Source organism: Elephantulus edwardii, unplaced genomic scaffold, assembly GCF_000299155.1.
Source record: "Elephantulus edwardii isolate Elephantulus edwardi_28Jun2011 unplaced genomic scaffold, EleEdw1.0 scaffold00151, whole genome shotgun sequence".
Lineage (NCBI taxonomy): Eukaryota > Metazoa > Chordata > Mammalia > Macroscelidea > Macroscelididae > Elephantulus > Elephantulus edwardii.
In genome coordinates, this window is record NW_006399901.1 from 6,308,709 (window position 1) to 6,333,091 (window position 24,383).

Below are 24,383 nucleotides of genomic sequence, written 5' to 3' on the forward strand. Positions count from 1 at the left end.
AAAAAGACCCTCATTGCTGTTGAGTCAAAACTGAAACATAACTGAGCCTCTAGCAGGTTTTCAGAGGCAGTAAATTGCCTGGGAGGAGATTGCCCATCTTTCTCCCATGGAGCTTCTAGTGGATTTTCATCACCAGAGAGGCACTTTTGAGCTAGCAACACAACTCTTTATCAACCACAGCACCAGGCTCTCCTGTAAAAGTCTTCTGTAAAAACTTTGGTAACACTACTGGGCCGCTTCACCCTGTACTACTGTGAGCAGCCAGTGGGGGCAGTATGTCCTGCTTCAAACAGGCACGTTTAGGATGGCATAGCAACTCCATACCACTGAGTCACCAAAGCTTCTTAACTGGGTTTTATTGTGTGCCACTGAGTCTGAACTTACCCATAGCTGACTCATCAGCGGGTTTTCAGAAGCTGTAAATCATATGGGAAGAGATTACCCATCCTTCTCCCAGGGAGCAGCTGGTGGATTCAGACTGCATGCCTTTGGGATTGTAGCACAGCTTCTGACCACTGGATAGTAAGCACATTTTGTAACTAGGGAATCTGAGTCTCAGGAAGAATAAACATTTTACCCAAGGTCACAGAACAATTCAGATCTAGAACCCAGGTGGGGTTTGCATCTCCCCTTCTAACCAACTGTGTCCGAGACGATGAGAATGGCACAGGATAAACAGGGTCCAGATCTATTGCTCATAGGACTGTTATGAGCCAGACTCGAGTCAACAGCACTAAACAACAACAACAATGGTTGTATAATGGATAATCAAGACACTCTACCTTCCCAGGCTCTTCTCCAGACACTGCACTCTTTAGAAAGAAGTTAGTATGTGCATGGACGTTTAAGAAGTAGAGAGTTATGCTCTGCTTACTTGAGGGTAGAACATCCACATAAATGATTTTGAATAATTCTGTATGGCATGTTAGTCTCTTCTCTCCTTTGATTCATTCAATGATTTACATCAGTACAAACCTCAAACCCAGCCCAACCCGCTGTCTTCAAGGAGATTCTGACTCATAGTGGCCCATTGTTGAGTTTCTGAGGCTATACATCTTAATCTGGGGGAGATGGCTCATCTTTCTCCCACAAAACAGCTGGTCAATTTGAACCACATTCTTTTATTTTTCAGGCCATCAATAACACACCGCATCACCAAAGTTTCTTAATCTAATGCTGCTGCTGCTGCTGCTGCTGCTGCTGTTATTAGGGGCCATCAAGTTGAATATAACTCATAGCGACCCTGTGAACAACAGATCTAACCTTGTCCTGTCCTGTGCCATCCTCATCATCGACTTGAATCAACTGCTGAAGTCACTGTATCAATCCATCTTGTCAAGGCTCTTCCTCTCTTTCCCCAATTCTCCATCTTTCCAAGGAAGATGTCTTTGGAAGGTGTCCAAGGAATACTCTTTCTTAACAGCATGCCCAAAGGGTATGAGATGTTACCATCTTTGCCTCCAAGGAGCACTCTGGTGGGGCTTTCTCCAAGACACGTGTTTATTCTCTTGGCTGTCCATGGGCTATTCAGTGCTCTTCTCCAACACCACAGATCAAATGCATCAATTCTTTCATCATTTTTCACTGTCCAGCTCTCAGATGCCTAGTACCTTAATCTTTAAACTGACATCAATGCTCTTCAGGACTATGGAGAGGTCCCTGACAGCAGACTTTCAAATGTAATACATTTCCTAATCTCCTGACTGCTGGTACCAAAGGTGTTGACTGTGGATCCAAGCAAGATTAAATTGTTGACAATTTCAATCTTTTCTCCATCTATCATGATATTGCTTAGCCAATACTATGCTGTGCTCTTTATTCCCTCCCCCCATAGATTATAAATCCTTTTTTTTAATCCTTTCTTTCTTGGTTTAGAGGCATTTCTCAAAATCTCTTCTCAGATAATCTCATTTCATAGGCTTATAACAGTTTTTATTAACCCCTTAAAATAAGTTCTGGGACAAATATTTTTGGGTAAGAAGAGCCTGTTGAAAATAGTTCTTAGTTTCAGGACTTGTCCAATCTTTTAATTTGCTAATAAGGTGAGTGAATCACCCAGAGAGAGGGTGAATAGGTGCCATTTCCCACACTTCCTGTCCTGACACCCTACAGTGGCGTAGGGCACACAGGGAAAAAAGCTACATTTAATCAGGATACCCGTAGCTGTGAAGAGCAAAGGTTTTGTTTTGTCTCCTCTTTATCTATAGTAATTGGCCAGAGCATATGCTCTTTTCTTTAGAAAAACAGATGGATGGACGGATAGATGATGGCTGGATGGCTGAATGGATGGCTGGAGGATGGATGGATGGATGGATGGATGGACGGATGGATGGAGGGTGGATGAATGGATGGATGGATGGACGGATGGATGATGGATGGGTGGATGGATGGATGATGGGTGGATGGATGGACGGATGGATGATGGATGGATGGATGGATGGATGGATGGATGGACGCTGGATGATGGATGGTTGGATGGGTGAATGGATGGATGGATGGATGGATGGATGAATGGATGGAGGATGGGTGAATGGATGGATGGATGGATGGACGGATGGATGATGGATGGGTGGATGGATGGATGATGGTTGGATAGATGGACGGATGGATGATGGATGGATGGATGGATGGATAGTTGGATAGGACAGTAAGAAGATGAATAGGTGGGTAAGTAGATGGTTGTATAATGGATAAGATGGACAGATGGATGGATGGTATATTGATGGCAGGAATCTCCAGTGGCTTAGTGAAAGGGAATTGCACTGCCAACCCAAAGATACTGGATTCAAGTCTACCAGCTGTTCTGCAGGAGTAAGATGGGCAATCTTCTGTGTTGATGAGTTGGCAAGTAGATAGATGGATGGATAGATGGACAGATTAGTAAGTAGACACATCAGTGGGTAGATAGATGGGTGGTAGGTAGATCAACAAATAGACAAGTGAATGGCTTGATTGATCAATGGATGGATGGATGCATGGATGGATGGACAAGAGGATGAGTGGGGAGACACAAGGATTGATAAAGGTGGATAGATGGCAGGTTGGTAAATATTGTCTATTAGTTTGGCTCTCACAAAAAGAGAAGTAAGCTGGAGGGTAGGCAAACCAATGCCATTAGATTAGGGGCTACACATGGAAAGGAATCCATTCTTTATTCTCTGTCTATTTCTCAGTCTTGCAGGGCAATTTTCAGGTCAACCCATTTTTTTTCCTTTGTAAAATAAATCTACATGACAAGAAATTAAATACCAGCAAGCCTAATCTGGAACTCTGGTGGTTTAGTCTAAGGATTTGCACTGCCAGCCCAAAGGTTCATGGTTCAAATCTACCAGCTGCTTCACAAGAGGAAGATGGGTAACCTCCCATGTGATTTATAGCTTCTGAAAACTCTCTCGAAGGTCAACTATGGGTCAGTTCCGAGTTGCACAATACTCAACCAGCCTAGTCTAATGCATATTACAGTAATTAAAGTTAAAACTCGACCGTGATCTTCTTAACATCCATAGTAAAGAGGAAAACTGATGGATTTCCTAGTTTTCATTGTTTGCCAATATTCAAAGTTGAGGGAATGGATACGATGGCTTTTCTAGAGACAGAATATTCACAGGCACTAAGTCCTAGGCAGATGTGTTCCCTGGACCATTCTAGACTCCATGAAACTTAGAATGACCTTGGACATCATCCTGGGCCAGTTTCTGAAGAGCAGTATTGCATAAAGAAGCAGCCCACGTATGAGTCTTTCTCCTATCAACGCTCAGTGCCAGTCAGGGGGGCTTCTGCAGTTTGTGGCACTGGGTGGACGGTTCTCCAGGGGACAGGATAATTTGGTGTGACTTGACCCAAATAGTGAAAACATGGATGATCTGGGAAGTGGATTACTAAGTTAGTGACAGCGACAAATAAGACTGGCTGTGCTGGGAGCCACAGGAACTTGCAGGAGTTAGACCAAGAGTCTAGCTGAGGACAGGGTCGGAGACAAGAAAAAGATGCTGCTTCCCTGACATTCAGAGGAAACCAGACAAGCCAACCCCTTAACTCCATCTCCCTCTCAAAAAGGTGCCAACAGGCTATCAAGCCACCTGGAAAAGACTTCAGCTGTGCAGAGCAGAACAAGCCTTGACACCAGATAAATGAGCTTCAATGCTTGACTGTCACTAGCCAGTCATGGGAACTTGGACTTGTCTCTTGGTCTCTCTGAGCTCCGGTTTCCTTATCTGCAGTATTACGACCTCATTGGATTGCAAGAGCTCTGGTGGCTTAGTGATAAGGAGCTGTACTGCAAACCCAAAGGAACACAGTTCAAATCCACCAGCTGCTCTGTGTGTAAAGGATTGTAATCTCCTCCTTGGAGATTTACTGCTTCTGACAATCTTCTGGAGGGTGAGCTATGGGTCAGTTCCTACTTGACGGTACTCAACAACATAAGCTTGCTGAGAGCCTTGGATGAAGTAATGAATCTAATGCATAAGCTTCCTTCTTTCCTCCATCCCTCTCTCTCTCCTTCCCTCCCTCCTTCCTTCCTTTTATTTTTCTCTTCTTCTTCCTTTCTATTTCCCTTCCTCTTCCTCTCTTTCTCCCTCTAGGGCCCCCAGGATAAGAAGGTAGGAATTCCTTGGGGTCCATGGGTAGATTTTACTCTATGTGTGGACATTTTTTTTCCAAAAGAGAAAGCCCAAGACTTATATCAGTGACCTAAAGGGATCTTGCTGGAACTGAGGAGGACCTGAAGTGCTTGCTGTAGAAAGTCAAGGACTGTAGTCTTCAATATGGATTGAAGCTCAACATCATGAAGACAAAGCTTCTCTCCACTGGGCCAATTGGCAGTGCCATGATAGGAGAGAGAAGAGATTGAGTTTGTTAACAGTTACAGCTTGCTTGGCTCCACAATCAACACTCTTGGCGCCAGCAATCAGGAAATCAAAACTCTAATTGAAGTAGATAAATCTGCTGTCAGGGATCTTTCCAGAGTTCTGAGAAGTAATGATGTCATTCTAGAGACTACGGTGCGCCTGATCAGTCCATGATCTTCACAATTATTTGCTATGCATCAGAGAGCTAGACAATGACTAAGGATGACAGAAGAATTGATGTCTTTGAGATGTGGTGCTGAAGAAGAGTCTTGAACATACCATGGACCATCAAGAAAACAAATAGATCTGTCTTGGAGAAGGTGAACCCAAGCTTCTCCTTGGAGGCTAGGATTTCAAAGCTCTGAATCACATACTTTGAGCATGTGGCCAGGAGGGACAGGTCCTTGGAGAAGTACATCGTGCTCAGAAGGGTGGAAGGACAGCACAGGAGAGGAAGATGCCAGATGAGATGAATTGATACAATAACTAGGGCAACGCAGATAGGTGTGTTGGAGTCAGTGAGACTGGCTCAGGAGAGGGCATAGTTCAGAGCTGCTGGACAGAGGGTCGCTATGATGGCACATAACAACAACTACAAAGGGGTCCACAAAGATCCATCATCTCAGAAATCCCAGGACCCCTGCTCTGAGGGCCGGCTCTTGTGTGCCAGGCCTGTGCTGCCCCAATGCTGGACTCCAGGCTCAGTCCTTGTGTCACTTGCTACAGGGAATGAGGACATGAGTGGCCAGACCCAGCTCTTCATTTTAGGAGGGAGTAACCACTGGGCATTTTGATGGGTCCCACTGCGATGTATGTGTTGCCTCCTCGGGTTGTCCCTGAGCATTGGGATGGAAGAGCTGTTACCCCCACTCTAGAGCTGAAGAAAATGAGGCCTGGAGAGAGGTCTAGGAAGGCACACACGGAGCTAAAAGCAGTGCTGGGACTGGGGCCTGCCGGAGCTGGGTGAGTCTGGAGCACAGGCTCTTTCCAAATTGTCACAATGCTCCCAGAAAGCCCTCTGGAGTCAGAGCACAGGAACAGGGCTGCAGGCAAAGTTGTTTGGGTTGTGCCCTCTCAAGGGCATCTGGTCGAGGCAGTGAGAGCAGGAAGAAGAACACATCTGAAACTGACCTTTGAAGGCCACTAGCTGAAATTTAAACATGAGGGGCCGCCAAAGCCAGGAGAAAATAATCCTTTGGGAGTGTCCTGCAGGAGGTGTCTTTTCCTAATCTGCTAATCTGCTCAGCTGTTGGCGTTACTAGTCAGAACTGACACATAGTTGATTGGGGTGGGGTGTGTGTGTGTGTGTGTGTGTGTGTGTGTGTGGTGGGGGGGCTGTTCAGAAGCAGTAAATCACACTGGAGGAGACTGGCCATCTTTCTTTTGCAAAGCAGCTGGTGGATTCAAACCTCGTGCCTTTAGATGGCAGCACCACTCCTTACCACTAAGCCACCAGATCTGCTCGGAGGGGCTACCTTTTTCTAATTCTAATACAAATGCTCCATAGGGGTTCTGTTACAGATTGAAATTGTGTCCTTTCAACACATGCCCCTCCCCAAAAGTCCTCTGGTACTAGAGTCTTCAGGGAGTGTGCCACTGGCCAAAGGTCATGCCTCTGTGTAGCGGGGAGCAGTAACATCCTGATGGTGGTGTGCTAGAGACACACCACTCCGGGAGCACTGCAGAGAGCCAAATTCAACTATATTGGGGTTTGCCGTGCACTTATATGCAGGCGTGTAAAAGAAGACAGGATGGGGTGGGCTTGTAGATGTGGGACATGTGAGTTGGACAGGAGAACCTCAGCTCAGTGCAGACCACTCCCAGCTCTCTGCCCCGACCAAAGGCCTCCCCCTCCTCTCTAGCATTCCCCAACATCTCCTCCTTTATTCTTTTATTAAATGAGTTCAGAGAAGATCAAGTTTTTGTTGTAGAGACTTTGGTGTTGCTTGAGATGAGGACAATGCAATGACATAAGAGCAGAAAGATTAGTGCAGCTGCTTATAATGTCATAGACAGACTATACAAAATAGAAACAATATGATTACAATTACCAGCATACTTCAAATAATTTTTAAACAAAGATGAAATATAAAGTTGCCTTGTATCTTATAGGCTTTAACAGAAACTAGCAAGGAACAACCTCAGTGTGTAAACTAATCGCTATCTCTCCCTCTCAGGTCCTGCATAAAAACCCTCCAAGGCCAACACAAGAAGGAGAAAACAAGTTCATCCAGCATAGTTTCTTGAACACCCAATGTTTTGTTGACCCAGTGTTGTTGTTTTTGTTGTTGTTGTTGTTTTATGTGGATGATACAAACTTTCTTAATGAAATTGAGGAAAACTTGAATCACTTGATGCAGAAGGTTAAACACTGCAGACTTCAATATGGCTTACATCTCAATGACAAGAAAACAAAAAATCCTCACCTATTGTTCAATAGACAAAATGGTAACAGATGGAGAAAAGACTGAAACTATCAACAACCCCATCTTACTTGTATCTACAATCAATACACTTGGGACTAACCATCAGGGTATCAGGAGATATATTTCACTGAGAAAGTCTGTAGTCAGGAATCTCTTAAAGTATTGAGGAGTAACGATGTGAGTTTGAGGACTAAGTTCCCCCGATTCAGACCATGGTCTCTTCAATCACCACACACACTGCTGAGAACTGTACAGTGAACAAATATGACAGAAGAAAAACTGATATCCCCAAATTGCGGTCCCGGAGAAAAGTGCTAAACATCCCATAGCCTGCCCAAAGAACAATCAGGTATGTCTTGGAGAAAGTGCAGTCAGAGTGCTTCTTGGAGGCAAAGATGATGCAGTTTCAAAGTTTGACCCAGTGTTTTGTTGTGGGGTTTTTGTTTTGGTTTTTTGTTTTGTTTGTTTTTTGGTTTTTTTGGTTGGGTTTTTTGTGTGTATTTGGTTTTGTTTTGTTTTTGTTTTTGTGGGGGTTTTTTGTTTGTTTGTTTGTTTGTTGGGGTTTTTTTGAGCAATAACAAAAAGTTCTGGAGATGTCTCTTCCACAAGGGCACTAGAGGAACTCCATTTTGAGGGGCAAGTTTTCCCCAGACCACCTTCTCTCCTGAGAGGGGCTTCTTATTAAACGTTGGTTTAAAGTTCTCTCATGACTAAGATTTTTGGTGGCTGATTTTTTTAGAATAAACACACACAGGGTGTATTTTGAGTTTGATTCCACTCTGAGCATTGTAGGTTATAATTTTAGGTTTTATTATGAAATGTTTTGCTATTATCATTTTCTGTGCTAGTATCATTAGAGTTAATTGTGAAAGACTTTCTCCAAGTAAATAGCAGCTTAGAGCTTGGCTGCTTCTTAAAAGAAGTCAAAAGGCTTGTATCAGTTAAAAGGGTGGCATCAGAATAATATAATTCTGTCAGGACAGCTGCTGAAATGAGCTTGCAGGCACCCCAGCCTTTGGCCTAGCAGCTTTAGGCGTGTTACAAAGCTTGTAGACCTGCCAGTTAGGACTTTCCCCACAAGTCCTCCAGCAAACTCGGGCAAAGACTCTTAGCTCTGGTTCTGGGGGGCAGCAGTCCGAAGGTCAGCTCTGTGTCCTGTCAGGTCTCTGCTTCTTTGCTGTAGCTCCTGTAGACCCTGGTCTCACTGGCACAGGAACAGGAAAAGAATTGACGCCTTTGAGCTGTGATGTTGGAGAAGAGCACTGAACATCCCACGAATGGCCAAGAGCACAAACAGCTATGTCTTGGAGAGGGTGCAGCCAGAGTGCTCTTTGGAGGCAAGAAATACTTTGGGCATGTTGCTAGGAGGGGCTATTCCTTGCAGAAGGACATGATTCTCCAAAGCGTGAAGGTTGGTGAAGGAGAGGAAGACCCTCTGCCAGGTGGATTGATAGAGTGACTGTTGTGCGTCAGGAAGTGTGAGGATGGCACAGGATAGAACATCTTCTGTTCACAGGGTCACTGTGAGTTGTACTAGACTCGTCAGCACTTAACAACATATATTTGAGGGGTGCTGTGGATTGAACTATGTCCCCCAAAATACATGTATGTAGTGATAAAATATGGAAACTTTGTAATGATCCCCTATGAGTAGTGGTAAAAGATTTACAGGTGGAATGCCAAAGTCCCACACCCCGTTACAAGATTGTGAGAGTAGTTCCCCTCGGGTGTAATACCTCTCACCTCACTAGAATTAAAGGGGAGGAAAGTGAGTCGAGAAGGGGGGACTTCAGTAATCAAGAAAGAATTGTTGTCATTTGGGGGTCATGGCACCAACATGATTTACAGCTCTTCAGTCCCTTACCCCAGCTGCCCCGTGGAGTCTGCTGCAGAACTCTCCTATAACTGAGGACTTTCCAAACCCAGGCTAGCGTAAGAGGCATCTACCATTACATCACAACTTCTCTACTGACCCTTTAATAATACCACGTTGTTGTTATGTGCTATCAAGTCACTTGTGACTCACAGCGACTCTATGTACAATATCTCTGAAGCCTGCCCTGTCCTGAGCCAGTCTCATTGACTCCAACACGCCCCAGTCACTGTATCAATCCATTTTATTCGGAGTCTTCCACTCCTGTGTTGTCCCTCCATCCTTCCAAGCATGGTGTCCTTCTCCAAGGACTGGTCCCTCCTGGCCACATGCCCAAAGTATGTGAGACAGAGCTTCAAAATTCTAGCCTCCAAGGAGAAATTTGGTTTTGCCTTCTCCAAGATAGACCTATTTGTTTTCTTGGTGGTCCATGTTATGTTCAAGACTCTTCTTCAGCACCACAATTCAGTCATCAGTTCTTCTATCACCCCTAGTCATTATCCAGCTCTCTTATACATAGCAAGTAATTGTGAAGACCATGGCTGGATTAGAAGAACCTTAGTGTCTAGACTGACATTGTTGCTTCTCAGTACTCTGGAAAGGTCTCTGACAGCAGATTTACCTAATGTAATTCATCAATATTGAGCTCTCGTGGCCTAGTGGCAAGAAGCTACACTGTGATCCTGAAGAAGGCATGTGGTTCAAGGACACCAGCTGCTTCACAGGAGAAGGATAAGCAATCTTCTTCCATGTGATTTACTGCCTTTGGAAAGCCACCAGAGGGTCAGCTATGGGTCAGTTCTGACTCGACAGGACACAACAACAACAAAAACTACTACTAATGCTATGCATTTTTGTAAAGTCAGACTGTTTGAAACATCTGTTTACATTCCACAATCCAATAAAATCATATTGGTATTGATAGCAGAAACAGGAAAAAAAAACTTTTCAGAAATGATCCTTGTTTTTATTAGGTGCTATTGTCTACAACTCATAGTAACTCTATCAACAATGGATCTGAATCGTGCCCTGTCCTGTGCTGTCCTCATCATCCTGATACACTCTAATCCATTATTCCAGTCACTGTGTCGATCTGTCTTGTTGAGGGTCTTCCTCTCTTTCACTGACCTTTCACCTTTCCAAGCATAGTGTCCTTTTAAAAAAAAAAATAGCTTCTCCTAACATCAGTAACATGTCCAAAGTACATGAGACGAAGCTTCACCATCCTTGTCTCTAACAATCACCCTGCTTGCACTTGCTCTAACTCATACTCGTTTGTACTTATTGAAATCCATGGGATATTCAGAGCTTTTCTCTAATATTACAACTCACAGGCCTTGACTCTTCTTCTGCCTTCCTTGTCCAACTTTCAGATGCATAGCAAATTACTGGGGTGGGGGTGGGGGACCAAAGCAACAAACCACAGCTTGAATCAGATGCACCTTAGTCTTTAAATTGACATCGTTGCTCCTCACCACCTTGACGAGATCCTTCACAGCAGATTTTCTCAATGCAAAAAGTCTTGATTTCTTGACTGCTGGTACCAAGGGTGTTGATTGTAGAGTCAAGCAAGAAGAAATCATTGACAGCTTCAATCTTTTCTCCATCTATCATGCTAGTGCCTTTTGGCCTGGTGGTGAGGAGTTTTGTCTTCTTGCTTTTGAGATGTAATCCATATTGAAGGCTGTAGCCTTTGCTCTTCTGCAGCAAGGGCTTTTAGGTCCACTCAGTTTCAGCAAGCAAGGTTGTGTCATCTGTGTAACATAGATTACTAATGAGTCTTCCTCCAATCCTGATGCCACATTCTTCTTCACAGAATTTAGCTTCTTAAATTATTTGTTCAGCATACAGACTGAATAGATACGAACAAAGGATACCAGAAGTGGAGTCTGGGTTTTTTCCCCCAGACCAGATTCCTGCTTGAGAAAGCTCCTTGACACAGCTTTAGGCCAGAACACGAACTGAATATTCAAGAGTATCAGGCCCACAAGTACTGAAGGGAGCAAGGACTCTCTTCCACCACCAACAGGCAAAGACCAGGACCTCCTCTAGAACTGGCTCACCAAATTTGAATTTCTAGCTTCCTTAATTTTCTGTAAGAGAATAAATTTCTTTTTATTAAAGCCATCCACTTGAGCTCTGTCATTGTTATGTGCCACTGAATCTGAATCTGATCATAGCTGACCGTCCAGCAGTTGTTCCGAGGCAGTATCGGAACTTTCTATCTTTCTTTCTTGCCTATCTTTCTCCTGTGGAGCAGCTGGTAGATTCGAACCTTGTACCTTTGGATTGGCACCACAGCTCTTTACCATTAGGTCACCAGAGCACACAGATAGATCTCTTTAGAGCAGGATGAAAGAATTAAGAAAGGTGTTTGTGTATCATTTACATACTACAGAATTCACTGTTTAAATGATGAGTTTGGGTTTTTGGGGTGGGTTTTTTTTTAATTGAAATTTTAATGAAAGTTTACAGAGACTTTGGATTTCCTTTCATACATTGTTACACATTTTCCTCCCTGCCCATGCCTCCCCCCAGTTCGCTTTTATCTTTGAAAAGAAAAAAAATTTTCATTGTTATACAATCCCACCCACCATGATGAGTTTTGACAGTTGTTCACAGTCACATAAACAACACCACAATCAAGATACAGAATGTTTCCTTCACCCCAAATCTCTCTCGTGTCCATCAGTTTCCACCCAGCAGCCTGGCCCCTGGCCACCACTCATCTGCTCTCTGTCACTATTGCTTTGCTGTCTTCTAGCATTTCACAGAAATGAAATTATACAGAGCATGTGAATTCTTTAGAGCCTGCCTTCTTGCGCTCTTCTGAACGCTGCTGAGATTCATCCACAATGCTCAGGCTGTCCATGTTGTTGTTAGTTAGTACCATTGAGTCATAATTGACTCATAGCTGACCCTCTAGCAGGTTTTCAGAGGCAATAAGTCACATGGGAGGAGACTGCCCATCTTTCTCTCAAGAAGCAACTGGTGGATTCAAACCACGTGTTTGAGATTGCAGTGTGGCTTCTTCAACAGGCCACCTGAGCTCCCTTGGACATTGTCAATAGTTAAGGAAGAAAAGAGTTGATTCTCACGGTGACTCCATGTGCTACAAAGTCACACTGTCTGTAATTTTTAGACCTGGTCACTCGGGCTTGCTGCTAAGCCCCTGGGCGGGATTCAAACTGCTGAAAGTTAGAGCAGTAGTCCCAGCACACCTTCCGCTGGCTGTCTAGACCTCCTTCAAGTAGCCACTGCTGCTATCAAGTGTCATCAAGTTAATTGCAACTCTCACCTGTGGAGAATGACAGTGTGACCCACAGGCAGCCTCCCTGGCAGTTTGAATCTAACATGAGGCAGTCTCCTGTCCCTCCATTTACAGCCTCTGGAAACCCTCTGGAGGGTCAGCAATAAGTCAGTGCTGACTCAATGGCAACAATAGAATGAACCCTTGTGATGGGTACAAATGCCCATAGTGTCTCCCTGGCTGTAATCTTCATGGGAATCCTCACCACTGGGGCAAAAGGCAACATTATGCCAAATGGAGAAAACACTGAAACTGTGGATGACTTCATCTTACTTGAATCCACAATCCCTTGGTACCAGCAGGTCAGGAGATCAGGAGACATATTGGGAAAGTTTGTAGTAAGGACCCACTCCAAATTATTGAAGATCAGTGATGTCAGTTTGAGGACTAAGGTGTATCTAATTCAGACCATAGTCTTACCAATTACTTGCCATGCATCTGAGAGCTGGACAATGACTAAGGATGACAGAAAAAGAATTGATGCCTTTGAGCTGTGGTGTTGGAAAAGAGCACTGAACATCCCATGGAAGGCCAAGAGAATAAACAGGTATGTCCTGGAGAGGGTGCACGTGGAGTGCTCTTTGGAGCCTCACATTCTTTGGACATGTTGCCAGAAGGTGATATTCCTTGGAGAAGGACATGATTCTGGGAAGGGTGAAGGGTCAGTGAAAGAGAGGAAGCCCCTCGACCGGGATGGTGCAGGATACAACAGGTTTCAGATGTGTTGTTCATAGGGTTGTTGTGAGTCATATTCAACTCAACAGCTCCAAACAACAACAATTCAGGCCATGATCTCTTCAGTCACTTGCTGTGCATCTGAGAGCGGAGCAATGAATGAAGATTACAGAAGAATTGATGCCTTTGAGCTGTGGTGTTGGAGAAGAGTGCTGAATATTCCTTGGACGGCCAAAAGATTTAACAGATGTGTCTTGGAGAAAGTGCAGCCACAACGCTCCTTGGAGGCTAAGATGACAAGATTGCATCTCACGTACCAGAGGCATGTTGCTAGGAGAGGCTATTCCTTGGAGAGAGGGACATCATGCTTGAGAAGATGGAGGGTAGGCAAAGGACAAAAAGACTCTTCTTAGTCAGGGGGCTTGACACAGTGACTGCAGCAATGGGCCTGAGGGGTGTCAGGAAGTGTGAGGATGGCACAGGATAGGACAGGGTTCAAATATGTTGTTCATAGGGTCTCAATGGGTCCTACTGGACTTGACAGCTCCTAACAACAGTTGGGTCAGTATGAGCCCAATGGGCTGTGGGAGGTGGAGGGAGGATTGACCCCTCCACAGTGGCCTTTGGAAGGTGTGAAGTGTGCAGGTAAAGGTGCCTTAGTCGTGGCTGGAGCCCCTTCCCTCTGACTGAGGTCTGGCTTGCATTTGAGAGAAAGACCGACTGGTCTTGGTCAAGGACACCCTCCCTGTGTGTGGCACCACAGCCTGGGATGGCAGCAAGCGAGACAAATAGAGCCTTCCAGGGCTGGAGGTTTACCAAGTACCCCACAGGCTCCGGGAAAATAGATGAAGGGCAGATCAGAGAAGTGCAGGGCTCGCCTAGGGTACACAGCAAGGAGGCGAGCCTGCTGGGGCTTCACTTTCTCCCTTGCTTTAGTGGTAAGGAGTTGCACTGTCAATCCAAAGACTAGTAGTTAGAATCTAGCTACTCCAAGGGAGAAAGATAGGCAAGTGATTAACTTGCCTGTGAAAATCTGCTGGAGGATTAGCTGAGTCTGTCCTAACTCCATAGCACATGGTCCTTAAGACTCCAGGTAAACCAGCAAAAGAATACCCTTGTCTAGGGGAATTGGAGTGGCACAGGCTGAGGTGAGCTTGGCCACCCATTGGGCCCTAGGCAGCGCCCAGGGAATTGCAGAAGGGCGGGCAGAAACACAGATGACTGTCCGTCTACACCTCCAGCTATGACCGAGTGACTATGGGAGAGTGGAGAAAAATGAGGACCCCTCCCCAGCAGGCAGGGTGGCAGGACCGGAGGGAAGAGGATTGAGGAGGCCCTGCCACTGGCCTCACTGTGGCTGCTGTTCTTACCTTTCTGTTTATGTTCCCTCTCCCCTCCCTCCCTAGAAACCAGCAAAAATAATAGGTTTTGTAAAACCCTACTGCCAGGCTGTCCATAAATGTGGAGAGACAGATGTTGTCAACACCTGGAGACCAGGAGGCCCAGTTCCGGCCGGGAAGGCTGGGCCTGAAATACATCACCCCCAGGAGGAGGGCCCCTACTTTCACTCACCTGGAGAGACACTTCCACCGCAGGCCCAGAGGCCTTTTGGAGGGGCAGCAGGGCAATTGCTGCCAGCCTAGGAGGGAACTTGAAAGGCTCTCCTAAGCTCTGGTGACATTTGCAGACACTAAGAGTCTGCTTTTTATGCTGCAGATCAAAGCCCAGAGCTTTATAAATAACCCTCATAAAAGCCAAGGGCCTTGTAAAGTTAAACAAGTCACAAAGAGAGTGTGTGTGGGAGACAGGAGAGGTGGGGCAGGAGTCCAGCCCCTTCTGAGGCTCTGTCCACCGGATGGGGGTGGAGACCACTATTCCCCTAACCCTTTGCCCTGGACCAGGAAAGCACAGGTCCTGGGGGAGAGAAGGAGGCAGGCCTCTGCTGTCCCCCACAAACCTCCTAGGTCTGACCATTCATTCATTCCCTTAAACCACAGCTTCATTCAGTCATTCTTTCAGCCAACCAACAAAAGTTCTCCATAAAAGGCCCCAGATCAAGCCGACGTCAACGTTACTAGGACTCCGCCCCTATCCACTGGGTGACGTCTTCAAACCATCTTATTATCTCTCTGCGCCTCCATTTGTTCATCTGTAAATGGGGATAAGTGTTTTGGAGATGAGCCTTAGTTATGTGGTGGGGCTATAACAAATGATAACGTGGGCACTGAATTCCATTTTTCTCACAGATCAGGATGCTAGAAGTTCTAATTCAGGGCATGGCTCTAGGGAGAGGTCCTTTTTGGAGTCTTTATCAGTTTCTAGAAGCTTCTGGCAATTCTTGGAGATGCTAAGCTTTTCAATGCATCTGCTGGATGTATCGTCTGTATTTGGCATCTTCCCCCATGTGTTCCACTCTCTTTATAATTCAGAGGTGACCAGTTCCATCTTACTCAGGAATGACCTCATTCATATAAGGAAAGAAAACCTCTATTTCTAAATACAATCAAGTTTATACATATAGAGACCAGGACTTCAGTATATCATTTGCGGGAGTCCAAATCAACCCACAACAGGAAGCTTTGGTTAGCATAGTATGTAGTTATAATCATGCTATGATTATAATGATTTGTCTAACTGTAGTTGATCTTGTTTAATGAAATCTTTGAACCCTGGTGGCCTAATGGCAAGAAGCTGTGCTGTGATGCTGAAGGTACATGGTTCAAAGCCACCAGCTGCTCCTCAGGAAAAGGATGAGCAATCTCCTCTCGTGCAAATAACTGCCTCTGAGAACCCTCCAGAGGGTCAGTGCCGACTCTATGGTACACAACAACGATAATGAGATCTTTACAGGAGGGCTTCATTTCCTGGCTCCCAGTACCCCCAAAAGACTTTCCTTTTGTGCTCATGCATTCTGTAGGAGCCAAGTTGGAGAATCAACGCTTTATGTTTTCCATGAAGTCACAGGGCCCATGACAAGCCAGTGCCCAGAGAAAGTCAGGGAGTTGTAAGTTCAAGTCGCAGGTTCAGTATTTCCCAGCTGTGTGTCCTGGGCCCTCACTCTTCCCTCTCTGAGACTTACTTTTCTAAAATAGGAGCAGTGGGGAAGATCCTGGCATCACCTCATCTCTCCGAGCCTCAGTTTGCTCGTCACGGGGCTACTTCTTGTGGGAGGAGGGCAGGAACATCCAGCTCCTGGCGCATGCTCCATACACAACCGCAGACACCTTTGTCTCCTCTCACGGTGGAAATTTCCAGCATCCGTGCAGCTGGAGAAGGAGTCTTGGGATTGGCAGGATCCCACAGTCTGGGCACATTGAGCACTGGGGCCCTAGGCCCCTTGCTGCCCTTAAATGCATGCAGCAGCTTCAGGACAGTGCCAAGCTTTGAGATGATAAAGTCATCTACCTGTGGTTGCCCAACTAGAACATGGCAGGACTGAGATTTGAACAGAGGTCTGACTGACCCTAGATCCCTCCTTCTCTGCAGCTGCCATAGACGCTAAGGTGAGTTCCCCCAGCAACTTCTGCCCAATCCTGACATTCTGAAGAAAGCAAATTAGCCCTCAAGCTGAAGGCTTGCCTTTCTGTTGGAGAAGCTCCTGTTACGAGGATTCACAATTAGCTGTTAGCATCCAGGCTGCCAACTTCCTAGTTCACTGTGAAGAGAGGTGGGAAGAGGGAGGTGGAAGAAGTGGGCATGCCAGTGAATTCCATCCACTTGTTCAAGAAGCCCTAGTGGTGTATTGTGTGTGTAAGCCCTAGCGTGTCTAGCTATGAAAGATTAGCAGTTCAAATCCACCAGCCACTCTTCAATGGTGCAGCCACTACGGAAGGTGATTTGGTGCTTTCTCAAAAAGTGGGAGATAGAAATACCATTTGACCCAGCAATTCTACTACTGGGAATATACCCTAAAGAGACCATAACTGCCATCCAAACAAATATATGCACATGCATCTTTATTGCTGTGTTATTCACAATAGCAAAGAGATGGAAGCAACCCAAGTGCTCATCAACAAATGAATGGACAGAAAAAATATGGTATAGTCATACAATGGAATACCATGCAGCACTGAAAAACAATGAACTTGTAAAACATTACACAACATGGGGGAACCTGGAGCACATCATGCTGAGTGAAATATCTTGGTCACAGAAGGACAAATACTGCTTAGCATCACTGTTATAAAGCAGGTCTGACATGGGGAGTTGGGAGGAGAATAGAATAAAAGTGGATAGATAATGACCATTGCATTGGAACAGATGAAAGAAAGGCATTATATGTACAACAACAGCCCAGAATATGAGGTATATCATTGCAAAGAGCACTGGGGTATAGGGAGAGGTAGGTAATTGAGCAACAAAGAATGAATATTTTTTTTAAAGTGAATGGGGGGGGAGGAGGGATGGGAGGACAAGGGGGAAAAACATGCAACAAAGAATGAATGAAAATCTAACTCCTCTGTAACAAATTACACAATTCGCAAATGTCACAATTCACAAATCACAATTAAAATAAAATTTTATTTTTAGAAAAGAGAAAGATGGACTATTTCCTACTATAAAGATGTAAAGCCTCGCCCTTTTTGCTCTCTGGGTACCACCATGGCAGTCGGCAATTTTGGCTTACAAAAGGTGGCAAAAAAAAGACCCAAGAACAAAGTGTTTGATCCATTTTCTTTTCTTTTTTTATCCATTTTCTAAGAAAGATTGGCATGATGTAAAGGCACCAGCAATGTTCAATATAAAAAATATTGGGAAGACACTCGTCACAAGAACTCAACGAACCAAAAGTGTGTCTGACGGACTCAAGGGTCGTGTTTTTGAAGTGAGCCTTGCTGGTTTGCAAAATGATGAGGCTGCGTTTAGAAAATTCAAGCTAATTACTGAGGATGTTCAAGGCAAAAACTGCCTCACCAACTTCCAAGGCATGGATCTTACCCGGGACAAAATGTGCTCCATGGTCAAAAAATGGCAGACAGTGATTGAGGCTCATGTTGATGTCAAGACTACCGATGGTGATTTGCTTGATCTGTTTTGTGTTGGTTTTACAAAAAAAAACCACAACAGATTCGGAAGACATCTTATGCTCAGCACCAACAGGTCCGCCAAATCTGGAAGAAAATGATGGAAATCATGACCCAAGAGGTGCAGGCAAATGACTTGAAAGAGGGGGGTCAATAAATTGATTCCAGACAGCATTGGAAAAGACATAGAAAAGGCTTGCCAGTCTATTTATCCTCTCCATGATGTATTTGCTAGAAAAATGCTGAAGAAGCCCAAGTTTGAATTGGGCAAACTCATGGGGCTTCAGGGTGAAGGTGGGACTCTGGAAAAGCTACTGGAGATGAGACAGGTGCTCAAGTTGTACGAGCTGATGGCTATGAACCACCATTCAAGAATCTGTTTAAAATTCAGACTTTTTTTTCCAATTTTTTGTGCATGTACCATCAAATTAAATCTGACTGGTACAGAAGGAGATTGTCCTCCCTTCTCCAGCACAGCATCTGGTGGATTCGAACCCTGAGCCTCTGGGATTGCAGTGTAGCGTCTTGCCACTAGGCCACCAGAGCTCCCTTAAAATTCAGACTTTTAATAATGATAAAAATTATTATTTGGGGGGGAAGATGTAAAGCCTCACCCACATATCCCGCTACTGGGAATATGACCTAAAGAAATCAGTGCTGTAACACAAACAGATATTCACTGCATTATTCCTGTTAGTGAAGAGACAGAAGCAGCCAGTGCCCTCAGCAAACAAATGGATAGAAAAACTGTGGTATATTCACATAATAGAATAGTATGTAGCATTTAAAAGCAATGAACTTGTAAAACACTACACAACACGAATGAGTCTGAAAGACACTCTGCTGAGTGAAGTATCTCAGTCACAAAAATTACAGATACAGCGTAAGACCACTGTTAATAAAAATATGATGGGCATGGGCTGGAGATCGAGGAGACCAGGAAAAGAATGGACAGATAATGAACACCGCACTAGGAGCTCTGGTGGCTTAGTGGTAAGGAATTGTGCAACCAACACAAATTCACCAGCTGTTCCACAGGAGGAAGATGGGTAATCTTCTGTGTGATTAACTGCTTCTAAAAACCCACTGGAGGGTCAGCTGTGGGTCAGTCCCGACTCAGTAGTGCAGAACATGAGAACATTAGTTGACTGGAAGAACTATGTGAACGGCATGGATGATTAGACATTATATGTATGGCAATTAATAATCTGGAATAAGACACTTAATAAGACAAAGAGAATTAGGAGAGTGAGAAGGAGGAAAATGTGTATTGATGAATGAACAAAACCCCATCTTTTCTGTAAACTTTCACTAAAATTACTCTTTAAAAGTATTTTTAAAAAAGACATACAGGAAATCTGACGGAAGGTTGATATTGGAACCAACTCAATGGGTTTGGTTTCGGTTAATTCACTCAGTGAGTAAATTCTGAGTGTTTACTGTGTGCCAACCCCAGTGCTGAGCACCAAGGCTGCAGCGCAAAACAGCCCAGCATGGTCCTTCCCCCCACAGCACAGAGCTTACAGCAAGTAAGCAGGCGACACAAGCCAGGGGGATCACAGCGAGGTTAGAGGGCTTCGGAGGCAGAACCCAAGCCATTTGTTGGGGAAGCATCAAGGGGGACTTCCTTGTGGTGGTGACACGTGAGCAGAAGTTAGCCTAGAAAGAAGGAAAAGTGAATTTCAGATGGAGAGAGCAGCCAAGGCATAGCTAAGAGGTCACATGGTGTAGACCTAGGCACAGATTAATCTCCTTTGTCCCCACATCTTTGTCTTATTTTAACATCAGAATCATTCCAGAAGCCAGTGGGTCCAGAATTCCACAGTCCCCACACTCCTAATGCCTCCCTAACCCCTTTCAGGTGGATTTCTTTACTTTTGGTACCTGAGGCAAGGGATGCTCAGAGATGCAAGTAACTTTCCCCAGGCCACACTGCAAGGATGAGTTGAGTTGGACTGCTTCCAATCTGTCCCTATGTGCACGTAAGGGCCCTCAACTAAGATTACTCCCATCTAAGTCATTGCCCCTTTCTGACTCTGAGGTTCCCTGTCTACAACACTGGACCCAGTGGCTGGCTGACTCTGCTCTAGATAAGAAACCCCCAGCCCCTCCTCTGCCTGGGACAGCTTCCGTCTCCCACTGACCTCATTGTGGTAGGTGGCCTGGAAGCAGCAGTCCTTGGGGTGTGGGGGAGGCACAGCCACAAGGCCCGTCCCAAATAGGTCAGGGCAAATGGGGTCCCTCTGTGGGCATCTGGCCTAGTTGACAGTGGACCTCCTCCCTCCCAATACCACCCCTGGGGAGCTGTGATGATTTCACAGCTCAGAAAAAATACATGAGAGGATGCTCAAGCCAAGCCCAGCACCTGCTCTCCCGCAGCCAGTGTTCCAAGCACCAGGCCGTATGGCACCCCTCACAGATGCTCTCACTGGATTCTCCAAGCCCCCTGAAGGTTCCACTAAGGAGCCCCAAGGAGTGGTGAGGAGTCTCAACAGGAGGAAGCTGGAGCCTTTGAGGGGCTCCCTGTTGTCTCAGGCCTCAATTTCTCAACTCAAAAACAGTCTTTGCTGTTAGCACTGTTTCACTTATGAACAACCACCACCTGACTCTTCAAGACCCTCAATCTACTTTGAATCAGCAAGTCTTCATAAAAGGAGACTGCTCAACTTTCTTCTAGATAGTAACTGTTGTTATGTGCCATTGAGTCACCTGGGACCCATAGCAACCCTATGGGTCTAAAGCCTGCCCTGTCCTGACCAGTCTCACTGACTTCAACACACCTAACCCTATTGCCCCAGTTACTGTGTCAATCCATCTCATCTGGTGTTTTCCTCCCCCACACTGTCCCTCCACCCTTCTGAGCATGATGTCCTTCTCTAGGGACCGGTCCCTCCTGGCCACGTGCCCAAAGTATGTGATGGAGCTTCAAAATCCTAGTCTCCAAGGAGAAAGAAACTTGGTTTCACCCTCTCCAAGACAGACCTATTTGGTTTTTTGGTGGTCCATGGTATGTTCAAGACTCTTCTCCAGTACTATAACTCAGAGGCATCAATTCTTCTGTCATCCTTAGACATTGTCCAGCTCTCTGATACATAACAAGTAATTGCAAAGACCGTGGCCTGAACTAGGCACACCTTAGTCTCTAGACCAACATCATCGTTTTCCAGTACTCTGTAGAAGTCCTTGATAGCAGATTTTCCCAGTGCAATTCTTCTTTTGATTTCCTGGATAACAGCTAGTGGACTTGAACTGTTCACCTTTCACTTGTAACCACAAGTGAAAGTGAAGTGTACCGTCCAGTTAGAACCGTCTCATAGCTGACCATCCAGTGGGTTTTCAGAGGTAGTAGATTGCATGAGAAGAGACTGCCCATCTTTCTCTGCCGGAGCAGCTGGCAGATTCTAACATTATGTCTTTCGTTTGACAGCACAAATCCTTACCACTAAGTCACCAGAGCTTTCTAATTCTCTGGTAGCTTAAAATTGTGTTGTCAACATACTTCGAACCCACCAGCTGCTGTATCAGGGAAATACAGGCAATCTTCTCCCATAAGATTTATTATCTATGGAGGGTAAGCTATGAATTGGTTCTGACCAGCTGGGACTCAGCAATACAGGTTTTAAGTCAGCAGTCCTAAATGTTATGCATAATGCCGCCCAGGATCCCTTGAAAGGTTAAGGAGCTCACCCAACCACCTAGCACCCTGGAGGTGTGGTTGAAGTTAACTTGCATTTCTGTTCCCTTCGCTCCAGCATCAAAGTCAAACCTCAATCCATGTCCTCGCCACCGATCCTGTCACCCCCACCCCGTGCTTTCTAGAGAGAGGGTGTCATTCATAAGGTCTTCTAGGAGACAGAGTTACACATCTTTTTACTTTTACTAGAATTAGGAGCCTCTGGGGAGTGCAAACAGTGAAGTGTTCAACTACTAAGCAAAAGGTCAATGGTTCAAACCGCACCTAGAGGCGCCTCATAAGAAAGGCCTCCCAGAGTGTAGTAGCTCCACTGTATACTATAGTAGGCAGAGGTGGGTGACCTGAGGGCTGGAGGCAGCCTTTGAAAGGACTCTCTGCTGTCTTGGACTTGGTTATCTCGACTAGAAAATGGGCCTTGTGATTATCACTGCTTTACTGATCAGCAGAGGCACTAAGAAGTTAAGAAGGAACCAAATGCAGCACCTTTGAGTCCGTGCACCTGATCCAAGTCATTGGGTCCTATGCAGTGGATCCTAATTGCTTCCTAGACATCTGAAAGTTGGACAATGAATAAGGATAACAGAAGAATTAATACCTTTGCATTGTGCTGTTGTCAAAGAGTACTAAAGTCTGTCCTGGAGGAAGGTACAGCCAGGGCACGTATTTTGGGGTGTGTTATCAGGAGGGGCCAGTCCTCAGAAATAGACATCATGCTTGGAAAGGTGGAAGGTCAGAAAAAGAGAAGAAAGCTGAACGGGATGGATTGACACAGTGACTGTAAAAACGGGCTCAAGTGTGTCAGGTGGTGAGGGTGGCACAGAATTAGACAGCTCTGCTGTTCATGGGGCACAGGTGAGTCAGAGTTAATGCGACAGTCGAACGACAACAACCACAAAACTTGATGGCATTTCCACAGGTAGAATTTACTCAATGGTAAGGGGTTTGGTATGATTTAATTTTGGTTTTTTAAAGTTTGCCAGCAAAAGGAATTTTGAAGCCCTGGGGTCTGTGAGCAGAGAGGTATGTCCCTCATGATCAAGGCCCAGAGATGCTAAGATACCTGGAGAGAAATATGTTGTTGTTGTTGTTGTTGTTGTTGTTGTTGTGCACCATCAAGCTGAATACAACTAGCAACCCTATGAACAACAGATCGGAATCTTGTCCTATACTGTGCCATCCTCATCATCTCTGACATACTTGAGCCCATGGCTGCAAATACAGCCTTCAAAGTCCCTTGCAGATAATAGGCGTATAATCTCTTATCAGCTCCATCCTGAGGTTGAGGAGTGCCAGGCTGTTGTCTGGCACTGGAAAAGGAAGTTCATCCAGTACAGGATCCTGGACCTGCTGAGTGCCCCCACTTTGTGCTCCATTGCACAGCACCCTCCCCAGAGCAGCTGGGCAGCATGTCTGCTGTTTGTGGGCTCATTCATCATTCCATGAGTGACGTCGTCGCTGCTGGGACATCTCCAGGGACAGAGCTGCTGTGGCCCTGCCTGATTGAAGCCCTGGCCCAGAGCACTTGGCCTGTGAAGTGGCCACCCAGAACCTGAAATAAATAATCCAAGGAGCAGGAGGCACAGATCTGTTGCTAATTTTGGCACAGCCTGATTAAATGAGGTGTGTAAATAAAGATTTTAGCTCAGAAGATGAGTCAGCGAGGAGGGTAGCCTGGCCAGCCTTACTCTGAGCCTGTCTTGTCCTCCTCTTACTTGAAAGGTCATGAGGAGTTCAAAATAAAGCACTCCAGTCCTTAGTTTACTCATCTGTCAAATGAGTGTATATGGGCACCCCTCAGGTGAGCTCACAAGGCCAGGGTGAGAATCTGAAAGGACATTTGAGATGATTTTGAGAGACTTGAGGAGGAAATGCCTTTGAATGGCCCGGAACAAGGAATTTAGGATCAAGTAGTGGAAGCAGGAGTGGCATCCACTTCCTAAACAACCTGCCTCTGGAAACTCTGTGAACTTTGATAAATGACGATAGTTACAGAAAGGCTTCCAAACCAACCATGAAATATCATCTCACTCCAGTAAGAATAGCAAAATTTTGTTGGAGAAGTTTTTAGATGTGCATAGAGATTTGATTCTTAGAAGGTCCCATTCATCTATTTTATTCTCTTCTGGCTGTATATTTTTCAGGATGCTTAGAAGATTGTTTATGTTATGGATTAGGACTTCTAGAGTTCTTCCAAGCTTTTCTTTAATGAAATATATAGTCCTTGGTTTTAGTCTAAGGTCCATGATCCATTAGGAGTTGGTTTTTGTGTATAAAGTAAGGTGTGGATCTTGCTTGAGTTTTCTACAGATAGCTTTCCAATTTTGCCAAGACCATTTGTTAAAAAGGCTGTCATTTCTCCACTTAACTGATTTTATCTCTTTTTCAAAAATCAATTGACCATAGGTAGATGGGCTTATTTCTGTATTCTCTAAGAATAGAGATCTATTGATCTATGTGTCTGTTATTATACCAGTATCACTCTGTCTTGACCACCACGGCAGGATTTGAAATCAGGGAGTGAGATGCCTCCT

At 45.1% G+C, this 24,383-nt stretch overlaps 1 pseudogene; it reads left to right on the plus strand.

Annotated features, from left to right (window-relative positions):
- Positions 1–20,640, plus strand: part of LOC102874758 — a 23,908-nt pseudogene extending 3,268 nt beyond the window's left edge.
- The last annotated feature ends 3,743 nt before the right edge of the window (positions 20,641–24,383 follow it).